Source organism: Mustela putorius, unplaced genomic scaffold (assembly GCF_011764305.1).
Source record: "Mustela putorius furo isolate JIRA1106 unplaced genomic scaffold, ASM1176430v1.1 tig00000275_pilon_pilon_pilon, whole genome shotgun sequence".
NCBI lineage: Eukaryota > Metazoa > Chordata > Mammalia > Carnivora > Mustelidae > Mustela > Mustela putorius.
In genome coordinates this window covers 8,528,427-8,543,056 of record NW_025421341.1, presented here as the reverse complement: position 1 = coordinate 8,543,056, position 14,630 = coordinate 8,528,427, and the positions used below count along the sequence as shown (strand labels likewise).

Sequence of the window (14,630 nt, the reverse complement as noted above, 5' to 3'; positions counted from 1 at the left end):
ATCTAATGGAGAGAAGCTAGGGGTACTACTAAATATTTTGGAATGCTCACGGCAGCCTCCAAAACAAAGATATCAATGTTGCTGAGGTTCAGAAAACCTGGCCTACTAGAATATAATACTAGATTCTGGATTATCTGAAAGTAATGATGCTTTAAATCTCAAAACCGGAGTAAGGTCAAAACAAAGCTGGTGAAGAGTAACACTAGAAAATTTGTAATATAAAATAAACTTCATAGAATCTTTTTAAGAACGTACACACTTAATTTTATTTTTGATAAAGCAGCACAAAGTCTTCTTAAAAATCCTGAAAGTTTTTATTTTTAAATTAACATGCTTTAAATTGAACTTACTTTTTTGTTTTCGCTATGTAGTTCCATGGATTTTAACACATGTAACCACATCACAGCCAGGATATATACAATAAAGTCACCCTATGCTATAATTTAAATTTATACCTTGTACTTAAGACTTAGTTGGTATATATATTTGAACACACTGAAAATATTTTTCTTTGATAGCACCCATACATACATTTGTAAAATTAACCGTTTCAGAAAATCTACAAGGTTTTGCCATTTCATATTTCCAAAATATTATATTTCTATTCAAATATAAATTGTAATAGGTTAAAAATCAGTCTTATTTTTATATATAACTTTAAAATATCTTAAAGTTGTTTCTCTTTTAAGATTTTAAATTATCACTTGTATTCTAATTCATTACAAAAATCCCCAAAACCTATAGGTCCCTCTCAGGTTAAGGGCAATTTTATTTTATAATGTTCTGGTTCTGTTCCATTTTGAATTTTTTACATATATAAAACTTAGGAATAACGTGTTTTATATATAGTTTAAAAAACAGAAAGTTCCACTAATGGCAATATGGTAGATTAGATAATATAGAAGGCTCTCTTGCTAGAAAACAAAAAAAAAGAAAGTGGGTCTAAAAATACTTTGTGACTAGGACCTGTTACAGGGCCACTCCCTGCTGTCTATATCCCCTCCCCCACCAAAAAAAAAAAAAAAAAAAAGAAAGAAAGAAAAAAAGAAAAGAAAAAACTGTGAGCCAAAACCCAAGTGAAAAGCACAAGCAAAGAGGAAAATTTCTGCAACAGCAGTACTAACACACAAGTTTTATGGCTGGGAAAGTGGGGTGTGGATAAGTAGCTTAGGGGAGGGGAAATTAAAATTCCCAAGAAAAGACTAGGAACCTGAAAGATCTTGAGACAATAGTTTAGCCCAGCTTCTGGTAAGACCAAACAGAGCTATTATTTGGAGGAACCCAAACCCAATTAAGGCATTAGTTTCCTTTCATATCGAGATTCAATATAAGCTTATAATCAGAATGCCAAAAACACAGGAAATAAACCTTCAAAAGAAAGAGTCAGCAAAGTCAGACACCTCCTTAAACTTCAAATATTGGAACCATCTGACAGTGAATATAAAATAACCATTTTAAACTCAAAGAAATAAACTGAATGAATAACAGGAATAAGCAAGCAACAAGGCTGAAAAGTTTAATCTGAAAGAGAACTAAACAGAACTTTCAGAAATTAAAAAAAAAAAAATGGGGCGCCTGGGTGGCTCAGTGGGTTAAGCGCTTGCCTTCGGCTCAGGTCATGATCTCAGGGTCCTGGGATCAAGTCCCACATCGGGCTGTATGCTCAGCGGGGAGCCTGCTTCCTCCTCCCTCTTTCTGCCCGCCTCTCTGCCTACTTGTGATCTCTCTCTGTTAAATAAATAAATAAAATCTTAAAAAAAAAAAAGTAAGTCAATGGATTCATTAAATAGAATAAATTTGGTAGAAAAAACTATTAAATTAGAACCCATATTTTAAAAAATTACCCAGAATTCATCACAGGAAAAACAGAAGATAAAAAACATGAAGAGACTTAAACAAAATAGAAAAAGTATAACATTATTCTTCAAAAATAAACAAGAGCCAACTAAATTGAAATCTAGTCATACTTATAATTGGAATCTCAGAAGAATAGAAAAGAAATAGAAAAAACGGCTGGCTGACAGTACTTGAGGGGATAGTAGCTAACAATTTTTCAACACTGAATCCACAGATAAAGTACAAAATGTACCAAAATTAATCAAAAGAAATCTATACCCAATGTAGTAGAAGTACAAAATTCTAAAAAGAAAGGAAAATCTAAAAGTGAAGCAAGAGATAAGATCACCCATGGGGTACTGACATTAGATATATAGCAGACTATTCAATAGCAACACTGGCAGAAGTCATGTTAAAAAAAAGAAAATTAATTCTCAGCATATGATTATATAAGCTCAAAACGATTTCTTTCACAAAGCAGGGTGAGAGGAAGATATTTTAAGATTTTAAAAAACTGAGGGGTGCCTGGGTGGCTCAGTCAGTTACGTGTCTACCTTCAGTTCAGGTCATGTTCTCAGTGGGATCGAGCCCCACATTGGGCTCCCTGCTTAGCAAGGAGCATGCTTCTCTCCCTTCCTCTGCTGCTCTCCCTGCTTCTGCTCTCTCTCTCTTTCAAATAAAAAAATAAAATCTTTAAAAAGAAAAAGTTTTAAAAAACTGAAAATTTACAATGAGTAGATCCTACAAGAAAGAAATTTCTCCAGAATGCAGAGAATAAAAATGATACCAGAGGGAAATCCTGAGATGCCAGAAAAATGGTAAGCTAGAAAACTAATAACTCTCAGAAAAATCCAAATAAACACTGTCTGTATAAATAACAGTAATGCTATTATAATTTTGTATATGTGTGTTTTAAGAATAGAAATAAAATACTGAAGAACTAAATAAAATACCCGTAACTCAGGAGGGGGTGATGAGAGATAAACACAGTGTATTAAAACATATGGTATGCAGGAAAAGCAATGCTCAGAGGGAAATCTAGTGCAAATAGGCCTGTATTTTAAAAAAAGAAAAGAAATAAACCCTCAAAACAATAACCTGACATTATTCTTCAAAAATAAACAAGAGCCAACTAAATTGAAATCTAGTAGAAGGAAGAAAATAATATAGATTAGAGATAAGCAAAATCAAGAATAGAAAAGCAAAGAATTAATCAATCTAAAAGTTGGTTCTTCAAAAAGATTGATTAAATTGACAAAACTTTATCGAGACTGACAATAAAAAAAGAACAGACACTAATAACTAGAATCAGAAATTGAAATGGGACATGTCTATAAAATCTTACAGAAACTAAAAAGATCATGAGAAAATACTAAGAACAAACGTACACCTATATCTATTCACCTATGGTCTTGGTCTTGTATATAGAAAATCCTGAAGAATTCCCAAAAACACTATCAGAGCTAAAACATTCAACAAAGTTACAGGATATAAGATAAATATGCAAAATTCTATCATATTTCTAAAAAAAAGGGCGGGGTGCCTGGGTGGCTCAGATGGTTAAGCATCTGCCTTCGGCTCAGGTCATGATCTCCAGGTCCTGGAATCAAGCCCTACATTAGGCTCCCAGTTCAGCAGGAAGTTTGCTTCTCCCTCTTCCTCTGCCTCACCCATGCTCATGCTCTCTGTCTCAAATGAATAAATAAAATCTTTAAAAAGAAAAAAAAAAAAACCCATTGTATTTCTATATAGTAGCAATGAGCAATCCCAAAATAAAATGAAATTAAGAAAATGATTCATTTGCAATCTTATCAACAAGAATAAAATACTGATAAACAAATTTAAGCAAGAAGTATAAGACTAGTACATTAAAACTATAAAATACTGTTGAATAAAATTAAAGATGTAAATAAATGGAAAGACATACTGTGTTCCTGGAATTGGCAAACACGAACATGGTAATACTATCCAAAGCAATGTAGAGATTCAATGCAATCCTTATCAAAATCCCAATGGTCTTTTTTTTAGTTATGGAAAAGCCAAATTCATATAGAATTACATGGAACCTAAACAGCCAAAACAATCTTGAAAAAGAACAAAGTTGGAGGACTCATTCTTCAAATCTTACTACAAAGCTACAATACTCAAAACAAACAAACAAACAAAAAACAAAAAAAAAGCTACAATACTCAAAAGAATATAGTAATGACTTGAGGATAGACATGTGGATCAATGGAATAGAATTGAGAGTCCAGAAAAAACTCAAAACAACTATGGTCAAATAATTTTCAACAAGGGTACCAAAGGGATCCAGTGAGAAATGAATAATAGTCTTCTTCAACAACTGGTGCTGGGACAACTCAATATCCAAATACAAAATAATGAAAATGAACCCCTACCCCTACCCCCTAAACAAAAAAACAAACAAAAAATCCTAAAATAGATCAAGAACCTAAATGTAAGAGTTAAAACCATAAAATTCTTGGAAGAAAATATAAGGATAAATCTTCATGACCTTGGATTTGGCAATGCTTCCCATAGCTAGAACACCAAAAAACTGTAGAGTCAAAATTAAAAATAGGTAAACTGGACATTATAAAAATAAAAACTTTTTGGGGCGCCTGGGCGGCTCAGTGCGCTAAGCCTCTGCCTTCGGCTCAGGTCATGATGTCAGGGTCCTGGGATCGAGTCCCGCATCAGGCTCTCTGCTCAGCAGGGAGCCTGCTTCCTGCCCTCCTCTGCCTGCCTCTCTGCCTACTTGTGATCTCTGTCAAATAAATATATAAAATCTTTAAAAAATAAAAATAAAAATAAAAAAATAAAAACATCTGTGCAAAGGACACCATGACAAGAATGAAAAGACAACCTACAGATGGGAGGAAATATTTGTAAATTAAATCTCTGATAAGGTCTAGAATATATAAAGGGAGCACCTGGGTGGCTCAATCAGTTAAGTGTCCAAACTCTCAATTTCAGCTCAGGTCATGATCTCAGAGTCATGAGACTGAGTCCGGTGTCAGGCTCTGTGCTGGGTGTGGAGCCTGCTTGGGATTCTCTCTCTCTCTCTCTCCCTATGCCCCATCTTCCATCTCTCCCTCTCTTAAAAAAAAAAAAAAAAATAGTTCAAAGGTCAAAATAGCACCAAAAACTTGGGGGAAAAAACAACAGAATTGGAATTCTTAAACTTTCTGATTTTGAGACTTGTCATGAAACTAAATCAGGATACTTGGTATTAGTGTAAAGACAAAGAGATCAATGAACAGAACAGAGAATCCAGTAAGAGAGCCTCACATATATAGTCATTGCTTTTTTTTCTTTTAAGACTTAGTTATTTGAGAGAGTGAGAGAGAGAGAGAGAACAGGGGGAGGGGCAGAGAGAGAGAGAATCTCAAGTAGAAATTAGGTGCTCCTAGTCAAATGCTTTTCAATAAAAGTGCCAAGGCAATTAAGAGAAAAAGGACAGTCTTTTCGAAAAATGGAGCTGAAACAATAGCTATATGCAAAACAATAAATGACACTTACCTCAAACCATATTAAAAAATCAGCTTGAAACAATCATGGCCAATAAAACTATAAAACTTCTAGAAGAAATCATAGGGAAAAATCTTTGTGACTCTGGGTTTGGCAAAAATATCTTAAATATGACACAAAAAGCACAAAAATATAAGTCTACAAATTGGACTTCACCAAAATGAAACTTTTGTTCATTACATTTTGGGAGAAAATATTTGCAAAACATATTCCTCCTTTTTTTTTTTTTTTTTGTTTGAGTGTATTCATTTGACAAGGAGAGAGAGAGAAGAGAGAGATGGAGAGAGCACAAGCAGGGAGAGCAACAGAGGGAGAGGAAGAAGAGGCTCCCCACCGAGCAAGGAGCCCACCGCAGGACTCCATCCCAGGACCCTGGGATCACGACCTGAGCAGAAGGCAGACACTCCACTGACTGAGCCACCCAGGCATCCCTTGATAAAGGAATTTATATCCCAACTCTGTAAAGAACTGTTTCAACCCAATTATAAGACAACAACCCAATAAAAAGTGGGCACAATATTTTGAGTACACACTTTACTAAAGAAAATAGACAAACAACTAGAGAAAGGCAAACACCACGTGATCTCTCTTACATGTGGAATTAAGAGATACCATCTTCCAGTTACAAAAGAAGCAAGTCAGGTGGTGCCTGGATGGCTCAGTCACGTTAGGCGTCCAGCTCTTGGTTTCAGTCCAGGTCACGGTCTCAGGGTTGTGAGACTGAGGCCCAAGTCAGGTTCTGTGCTGAGTGCAGTCTACTTGAGATTCTCTCTCTCCCTCTTCCTCTGCCCCCTCCCTTGCTCCCTAAAATAATAAATAAATCTTTAAAAAAAAAAAATTCTCTCCCTCTCCCTCCTCCCTGCTTGCTCACTCTCTCTCAAAAAAATAGTATCTCACAAGGATAAAAAGTACAGCACACAGAATCTAGTCAATAGTATTGTAATAACTTTTTTTTTTTAGATTGTATTTATTTATTTGTCAGAGAGAGAGAGAGCACAAGCAGGCAGATGGCAGGGAGAGGCAGAGAGAGAAGCAGGCTCCCCGCTGAGCAAGGAGCCCGATGCGGGACCTGATTCCAGGATCCTGGGATCATGACCTAAGCAGAAGGCAGCGGCTTAACCCGCTGAGCCAGCCAGGCACCCCTTGTAATAACTTTTTAATGGAGACAGATAGTACTTATATTTATCACGGTAAGCATTTCATAATGTTTATAATTGTCAAATCGCTATGTTGTATACCTGAAACTGCTATTATATGTGAACTATACTTCATTTGTTTTTTTTAAGGATTTTATTTATTTGACAGACAGAGATCACAAGTAGGCAGAGAGGCAGACAGAGAGAGAGGAGGAAGCAGGGTCCCCGCTGAGCAGAGAGCCCAATGTGGGGCTCGATCCCAGGATTCCAGGATCATGACCTAGGCCAAAGGCAGAGGCTTTAACCCACTGAGCCACGGAGGCACCCCTATACTTCAATTTTTTTAAAAAGGCTATTAAGCCACAAAGACAAGGAAAACTTTAAACATATTTTGATAAGTAAAAGAAGTCACTCTGAAAAGCCTGCATACTATACAATTTCAAATATATGACTTTTTTTTCAAAAGATTTTATTTATTTATTTCACAGAGATCACAAGTAGGCATAGAGGAAGGCAGAGAGAGAGGAGAAAGCAGGCTCCCTGCAGAGCAGAGAGCCCGATGTGGGGCTAGATCCCAGGACTCTGGGATCATGACCTGAGCTGAAGGCAGAGGCTTTAACCCACTGAGCCACCTAGGTGCCCTCAAATATATGACATTCTTGAAAAGGCAAAACTATAGACTCAGTAACAAATAGTTGCCACAGGTTGAGAAATTTTTATTTTGATGAAACAATTCTTTATGATATTGTTATGGTGGATACATGACATTTTGACATCAGTTTTGTCAAAATGCACAAAATTATACAACACAAATAGCGACCCTTAATGCAAGCTATAGACTTGTCCATGATACTGTATCAATATTGGTTCATTAACTTGAAGAAATATACCACACTAGTGGTTCCTGGCTGGCTCAGTCTGTGGGGCATGCAGCTCTTCATCTCAGGACTGGGAGTTCTAGTCCCATGTTGGGCAGAGAGTTTATTAAATAAATAAATATTTTTAAAAAAATAAAAAAAGAAATGTGCCACACTAATGCAAAATGTTAATAACAAGGAAAACTGTGCTAGCACACAGAGAAAGGAATGCTGTGGGGGCAGGAATATGGCAATCTTTGTATTCCCTGCTTGATCTTTCTTTCTTTATTTTTTAAAAAGATTTATTTGAGCGAGAGAGAAAGAGAGAAGTGGGAGGGGCAGGGAGAGGAGAGAGAGTCTCAAGCAGACTCCATGCTGGGTGGAGCCGGAGGCAGAGCTAGATTCCATGACCCAAGACCACGACCCAAGCTGAAACCAAGAGCTGGATGCTTAACTGACGATGCCAACTCAGTGCCCTGCTCAGTTTTTCTATAAAGCTATTGATTTTTCTGTAAATCTTCCAATGTCCACAGTAGAAAAATAACACTATTCAAAAAGAAAAGTCTTATAGAGTCAAATGAAAATAAAGTACCACTGAGGGATGCATTAAGACTGAAATAATTGCTGTCAAGAATACAATTCAGTGTAAGTTTATTGAAATATTCACTGTCTAGGGGTGCCTGGGTGGCTCAGTGGGTTACCTCTGCCTTCAGCTCCGGTCATGATCTCAGGGTCCTGGGATCGAGCCCTGCATCAGGCTCCCTGCTCCCCCCATCTCTGCCTGCCTCTCCACCTGCTTGTGATCTCTCTGTCAAATAAATAAATAAAATCTTAAAAAAAGAAAAGAAATAGTCACCATCTAACCACAGTGACATCAAGATTAAGAAATCTTTTTGAGGGGCACCTGGGTAGACAGTCAGTTAAGCCTCCGATGCTTGGTTTTGGCTCAGGTTGTGTTCTCAGCATCGTGAGATCAAGTCCCATGTCTGGCTCCATGCTCAGTCTGGGGTCTGCTTAGGACTCTCTCTCCCTCTGCTCCTCCCTGACCCCATCACGCTCCCTCTTTCTCTTTCTCTAAAATAAGTGAATAAGTCTCTTAAAAAAAAAAACATTTTTGAGAGCTCTCTGAGTTTTAAATATAAACACTACTATGACAAAATAGATGAAGATTATAAATTTGTCAGAGCTATATAAGGTTTATTGAATTTTTTTCCAAGATTTTATTTAACATGAGATTCAATAACATTTATTTATTTATTTATTTATTTATTTATGGGACACAGTGAGAGAGGGAACACAAGCAGGGGTAGTGGGAGAGGGAGAAGCAGGCTTCCCACAGAGCAGGGAGCCCAATGCTGGGCTCGATCTCAGAACCCCAGGATCATGACCTGAGCCAAAGGCAGAAGCCCAGTGACTAAGCCACCCAGGCGCCCCGAATGGTCCTTTTTTGAAAATTATTTTTATTGGGGCACCTCGGTGGTTCAGTTGGTTAAGCAACTGCCTTCAGCTCAGGTCAGAATCCTGGGATCCTGGGATCGAGGCCTGCATCCAACTCCTTACTCGGCAGGGAGTCTGCTTCTCCCTCTCCTTCTACCTGCTACTCTTCCTGCTTGTGCTCTATGAAATAAATAAATAAGTAATTTTTTTTAAAAGTTTGTTTTTATTTATTTGACAGAGAGAGAGCACAAGCAGGTAGAGCAGCAGGCAGAGCGAGAGAAAAATGCAGACTCCCAAATGAGAATCCTGATGTGGGGCTTGATCCCGGGATTCCGGGACCGTGACCTGAGCCCAAGGCAGGTGCTTAACTGACTAAGCCACCCAGGCACCCCTGAATGTTTATTATACTTAACAATTACAAGCTAGAATTATTAATAATGACTCTATATTCTGTGATGTAGAACCTATTACCACCCTTTTACTGAAAAGGAAATTGAGGCTCACTGCTTAAAGTTATGGGGTTATCAATTAATGGGCACTATGGTAAAGCACTATGCTAAGAAGTTTTTTGTTTTTTTGTTTAAGATTTGTTTATTTGAGAGGGACTGTAAGCAGGGATTAGGGCAGAGGGAGAGAAGCAGACTACCCACTGATCATGGAGCATGGCACAGGCTGGACCTCACCACCCCAGGAACACGATGTAAGGTGAAATCAAGAATTGGGAAGTTTAACCAACTGAGCCACCCAGGCACCCCTAAAAGTATTTCATATACGTCATTTTATATAATCGTTTCAACAACCCTGTGATTCAGTTACTTGCTCCAATTTACATGTAAAGACACAAGACTCAGGCAATTAAGTAACTTTCCCAAGATTATAAATACACTAAGTGGCTGACCAAGGCACATATACTGATCCCAAATCCTACTCTTGCTATTACAACAGGAACTCTATCAAAGTCACAGAAAAAAATTCCCTTCTTCCTTCATTAGTTATAGCTTTAAATCTTTTTTTTTTTTTTGATAGGTTAACAAATTACAGACGCTAAAAGAAATTCTTTGTTCATATTTCGTTCTCCACTTTTCTTGGTTGAAATTCAATTAAAGGCAGTCCCTAAAGCACCAAAGCCCTCCTGCAAACAATATAAACACCTCTGATCCCTTGAAAAAGCTAGAGTTCGAATCTTGCAGACACTGTAATCACTGAGAAAACATCCTGCAAACAGATTCAAAAGTGGAGCTTGAGAAGAAGTAAAAAGTGCAAATAGCTTAGGGGGGAAAGAATTCTAAAGACTTGCTTCCAGTTTCCTAATAGCTGCCCTGATCCCATTATAAATTTTTTTCATTTTATTTACTTTCTCTTACCCAAGCTGAAATTTTCACTGGAGATAATAAGCCCTTTTTATTTAATTTAATTAATTTGTTTATTTGACAGAGAGATACAGTGAGAGAGGGAACACAAGCGGGGGGAATGGGAGAGAGAAAATCTGATTCCCACTGGACAAGGAGCTTGATGTGGGGCTCGATCCCAGGACCTCGGATCATGACCTAAGCAGAAGGCAGATGTTTAATGACTGAGCCACCCAGGCACCTCAACATTTTCTCTTAAAACTAAAAACACTCTGGACATAGTATCAGTCATTAACAAATTTGTGTAAATTTATATATTAAATTTATACAGCTTTCTTCATTTAAGAAGAGTTCATGGGGATGCCTGGGTGGCTCAGTAGGTTAAAGCCTCTGCCTTCGGCTCAGGTCATGATCTCAGGGTCCTGGGATCAAGCCACGCATCCATCTGGCTCTCTGCTCAGCAGGGAGCCTGCTTCCCCTCTCTCTGCCTACTTGTGATCTCTGTCAAATAAATAAATAAAATCTTAAAAAAAAAAAAAAAAAAAAAGAAGAAGAAGAAGAAAAGTTCAGAATAGCTACCCTGGAAAGTTTAATCTGGAGGTGAGAAAGTAAGTACACCTGAAGCTCAGAACATTTAAAAGGGCTTCAGCAGAGGCCTGAGCTGTGCTGCAATGAGGAAGGCAGGATGAACGCCCCAGGGATTTACACCAGGAAAGGTGGTAAAGATGTTAACAGAAGAACACTGCCAAACATAAACCACCTACTTCAGGATTTTATGCAGACTGGGATTTTGCCACTCAAAGAGAATTTCTTTTTCCGCTGTCTTTTGGAACTCAAAACTCAAAATCTTCCTTTCAGCATATACGTCTATACTACAAGTTAAAGAAATTTTATATGGTTAAACTGGGAAAATACTACTTAAAGTCGTTTCTATATGGAAAAATGGGTTTTGGTATCTATTAACTAATCCATTGGTGAATTGGAAGTTGAAAGTACATTCCTATGCTACAGACATCCTTTTCAAAATCAAATTTTTTTTGAATGAAGGGAAAAAAGTATTACTCCTTCCTCCCTTAATTCCCCCATCAATCTGCATGCTTTTCAATCCTGACAAATGCAGGGTGACTTAAAATATCCAATATTCCCATCTAACCTCAACGTCAGTACATGCTAGAAAGTATTAGCCTTTTTTTTTTTTAAGATTTTATTTATTTATTTGTCAGAGAAAGAGAGAGGTTGAGAGAGAGAGAGAGAGAAAGCACAAGCAGGGGGAGTGGCAGGGAGAGGGAGAAGCAGGCTCTCCACTGAGCAAGGGGCCCCAACATGGAACTTGATCCCAGGACCTGAGCCAAAGGCAGATGCTTAACCTACTGAGCTACCCAGGCATCCCCCTAATGTCCAATTAACTATATCAAAGTGACATTTTTAAGAACAAAGATATTAAGTAGCTAGGTATAAAATGCCTTCTTCTAACTGGTAAACACAAACAGAACAAAGTACCTATATCCAAAGTATAATCTGATTTTTCGTTAATATGTAATAGGTAATAGTTGACTTTTATAGAGATGTTCCTTTCGATTAGTTAAAAATAAAAATATTACCTTCAGGTAGTAGCTCAAGTATAAACTCAGGCCTCAAACATTTTACTAGTCCCAGAAATGCCCTCTCTTGTCCACTCAAGTTCTTCCTTTGAGGGGCACTAAATCATGACAGTTGTGGCTTCATTTGTGTGAGAGCCATAATTGTGTCTTCACAGCAGCATTTCTTCTGTAATGAGAAAGTATTCAATATATATTTTCTTTTCCTAGACATAAAGAAAACTACTAGATTTTATGCAGATTTTATTATAAAATAGCCATTACCAGCCTAGTACAGAACTGCGCTGGTGGTAGAGTGGTGAGCACAGCTGCCTACCTAGTACAGTAGAACCATCCTGTGACTCACTCCGCTGAAGAAAACTACAGATTAGGACTGACTTGACAGATAGCTGCATGTGTCCAGGAGTATGTGACTTAACCTCTCTGTGTCAGTTTCCTTACCTAAAATTAGGCATGTGGACTATAGTTTTGTTCCAAGTCACATTCTGTAACTACTACTCAAAGACCTCCCCAGTAAATTGCATTTCTCTCATGAAATATTTACTAACAGGGCATCTTCTGGAACCACAGAAGCTTGAGACTAAAGATCACCCTCCCTAAAAAACACCCTGTAAAACATCCTGGAATTGGTTTGACGAGGTTAGTTCTTAAGCAAATAGTATTGGGATTACATAAAGAAAACAGAAAGAAGAAAGTATTACATGTATAGGCAGTTAATGATTGGAGTTCAGAACACACACTAAAGCATTACATTTTGCTGTCAAATTGCTTTCTAGAATATTTCTAGAAAAGGTGTTCTTTTTCTCAAAGAGAAATCTCTCACATTAAAAAAGTGGACTTTACCTCACATCAAAAACAAAGATTAGGAAGAAACTGTTAAAAGAGAAGTTTCATGTTTTATAGGGAAAAGGGGGCTTTTTATTGTTTATACATATTTGACTGTATGGCAGAAAGGAAAAGACTGGCTATTCGGGCTTTTCTTTTCTTTTCAGGTCACTCACATCTCTGTGGACCATATTTGGGCCATTGCTGTTTTGCTTCTGTTCAGCAGCAAATTTTATTTGTTCAATACTTTAGAGGTAGTTCTCTCTTAACATCTGATTATTTTGTTGAGTTTCCTTTACAGTCTTGGGTGCGGTAAAATGTATCTGTTAAAGCCAATTACCTGAGAATAAATACCCAAACAGGGTAACTGAAAGATGAAGACACTTTCAGTTTTAGAGACTCTCCTAATTCTAGGTCCCTTTTAGTGTCCTAAGATTTAAAGGATCTTGAAATATATTAAATATCAATGCCAGATTTTTTAACTTATTAACATTAAAAATGTTGCTCAAAAGTACGTTAGAAAATAAAATTTCTCTCATCTTTTAGGGTACGTAAATGGCACAAAGTTCCTTTTATGATGTATGCAAAATGACTATCAGTGGTGTCAAAAATAAATCAAGACTCCTAGTTCACAAATATTTGATAGGACATCTATATATTTTTTTAAAGATGGGTTTGGAAAGTTTTAGTGTGTTAAGTCAACATCAAAATTTTAAATATATGTAAATATATATAAACAATAACTTATTTTGAATTTTCACTGGAAAAAAAAATTTAAGGCCAGTGGTTCACAATGTCTCTTTAATCTTAAGGTTTGCCCTCTCTATTAACTTCCCTATAATCTTGGTTTCCATTCATTTTTTACCCTGTAAATACACAACTCTTTTTACCTCTGCTCTTTGAGAGCTCTACAGATTATTTCATTTAATCCTCACATCCACTGAGTTGGATCTTACCTCTAGAGATAAGAAGACCAAAGCTGTCAAGTAACTTGCCTAAGATCACAAAGAGCATTAAGGCTCAGATTCAAAATTAAGTTGGAAAAAACAACAAAACCCAAAATAAATAGAACTCTGAAGCCCATGCATAGTCTTCAGATCATACCCTACCATGCCATTACATGCAGAAAAAAAGAAACCTATAATAGAGACACAAGTCTTCCAAGCTGTGATTTTCCAGATAACAATGTATCTTCATGAAAACCACAGTAAATGAATTATGTAGGAAATCATTAAGAACAAAAAGCCTGAAGTTAATGTTCCAAGAAAAACACTCAAAAGTACTACCCTAAGTACTGCATGGAGAGAACACCAAATAGGACAAGTCACTACTGAAAAAAAACACCAAAGCCATCATAGTGGGTGTTCAGTTGCTCTGAACACTTATAATTTTCCTTAACTAAAGGAAGGTCTTAAACAAAAACTGTACTTTGGTGAATTCAACATTTCTGCTTTGCAAATTGAAGGTTTATCTTACGAAGTACATATCTAGGTTTTGTATCTTACTGGTCATACTACTCCATTCAAATTAAGATCAACCTATAGTGACTACCGGGTATTGTACTTTCTTATTTTGGTAAATGTCAAATTGTTGACCACTAAAATTTATTAAACTTTTTTAATTTGTTGTTATTTTTAAGATTTTAAGTAATCTTAAATGTTGGGCTCGAATTTACAACCCGGAGATCAAGGGTTGCTTGCTCCACTGACTGAGCCAGCCAGGAACCCCTCTACCTATACATTTTTCAAAGATATTTTAACCAATAATATTTTATCAATAGTAAAAAAAATTATCTGAAAAAGAACCTAATTATTTGAAGATTATTTTGGGCTCTATGAATGTTAATTCAGGCAATTTTACTGCTGTATCTCAAAAATCACTTATAATTAAAGGAGAATGTTTAAAACTGTCAAATTTCTATCCACCTCTACCAAATTCATAAAATACGAATTAAATAGCAAGACTTCAGTTAAGAAAGTGTTTCAAGTTTCAGGTGGTCTAACTTATTTAAGGTATACAATTCTCACCCTCCCAATGAATCACATGGTTAAATGACCACAG

At 36.7% G+C, this 14,630-nt stretch overlaps 1 protein-coding gene across 9 annotated transcripts in view; it reads right to left on the bottom strand.

Annotated features, from left to right (window-relative positions):
• Window positions 1-14,630, bottom strand: part of CARF (calcium responsive transcription factor) — an 87,702-nt gene that overhangs the window by 71,664 nt on the left and 1,408 nt on the right. For 6 of the 9 annotated variants that reach the window (XR_006606351.1, XR_001181465.2, XR_006606350.1 and 3 more), the window contains exon 2: window positions 11,748-11,913. The exons of 1 other annotated variant lie outside the window; for it this stretch is intronic. The gene's annotated coding sequence lies outside the window, so the exon portion shown is untranslated. Of the gene's footprint in view, window positions 1-3,763; window positions 3,920-5,358; window positions 5,418-11,747; window positions 11,914-14,630 lie in introns of those variants that run through there. 2 more of the 9 variants (XM_013062324.2, XM_045078584.1) reach the window with 2 other exon arrangements.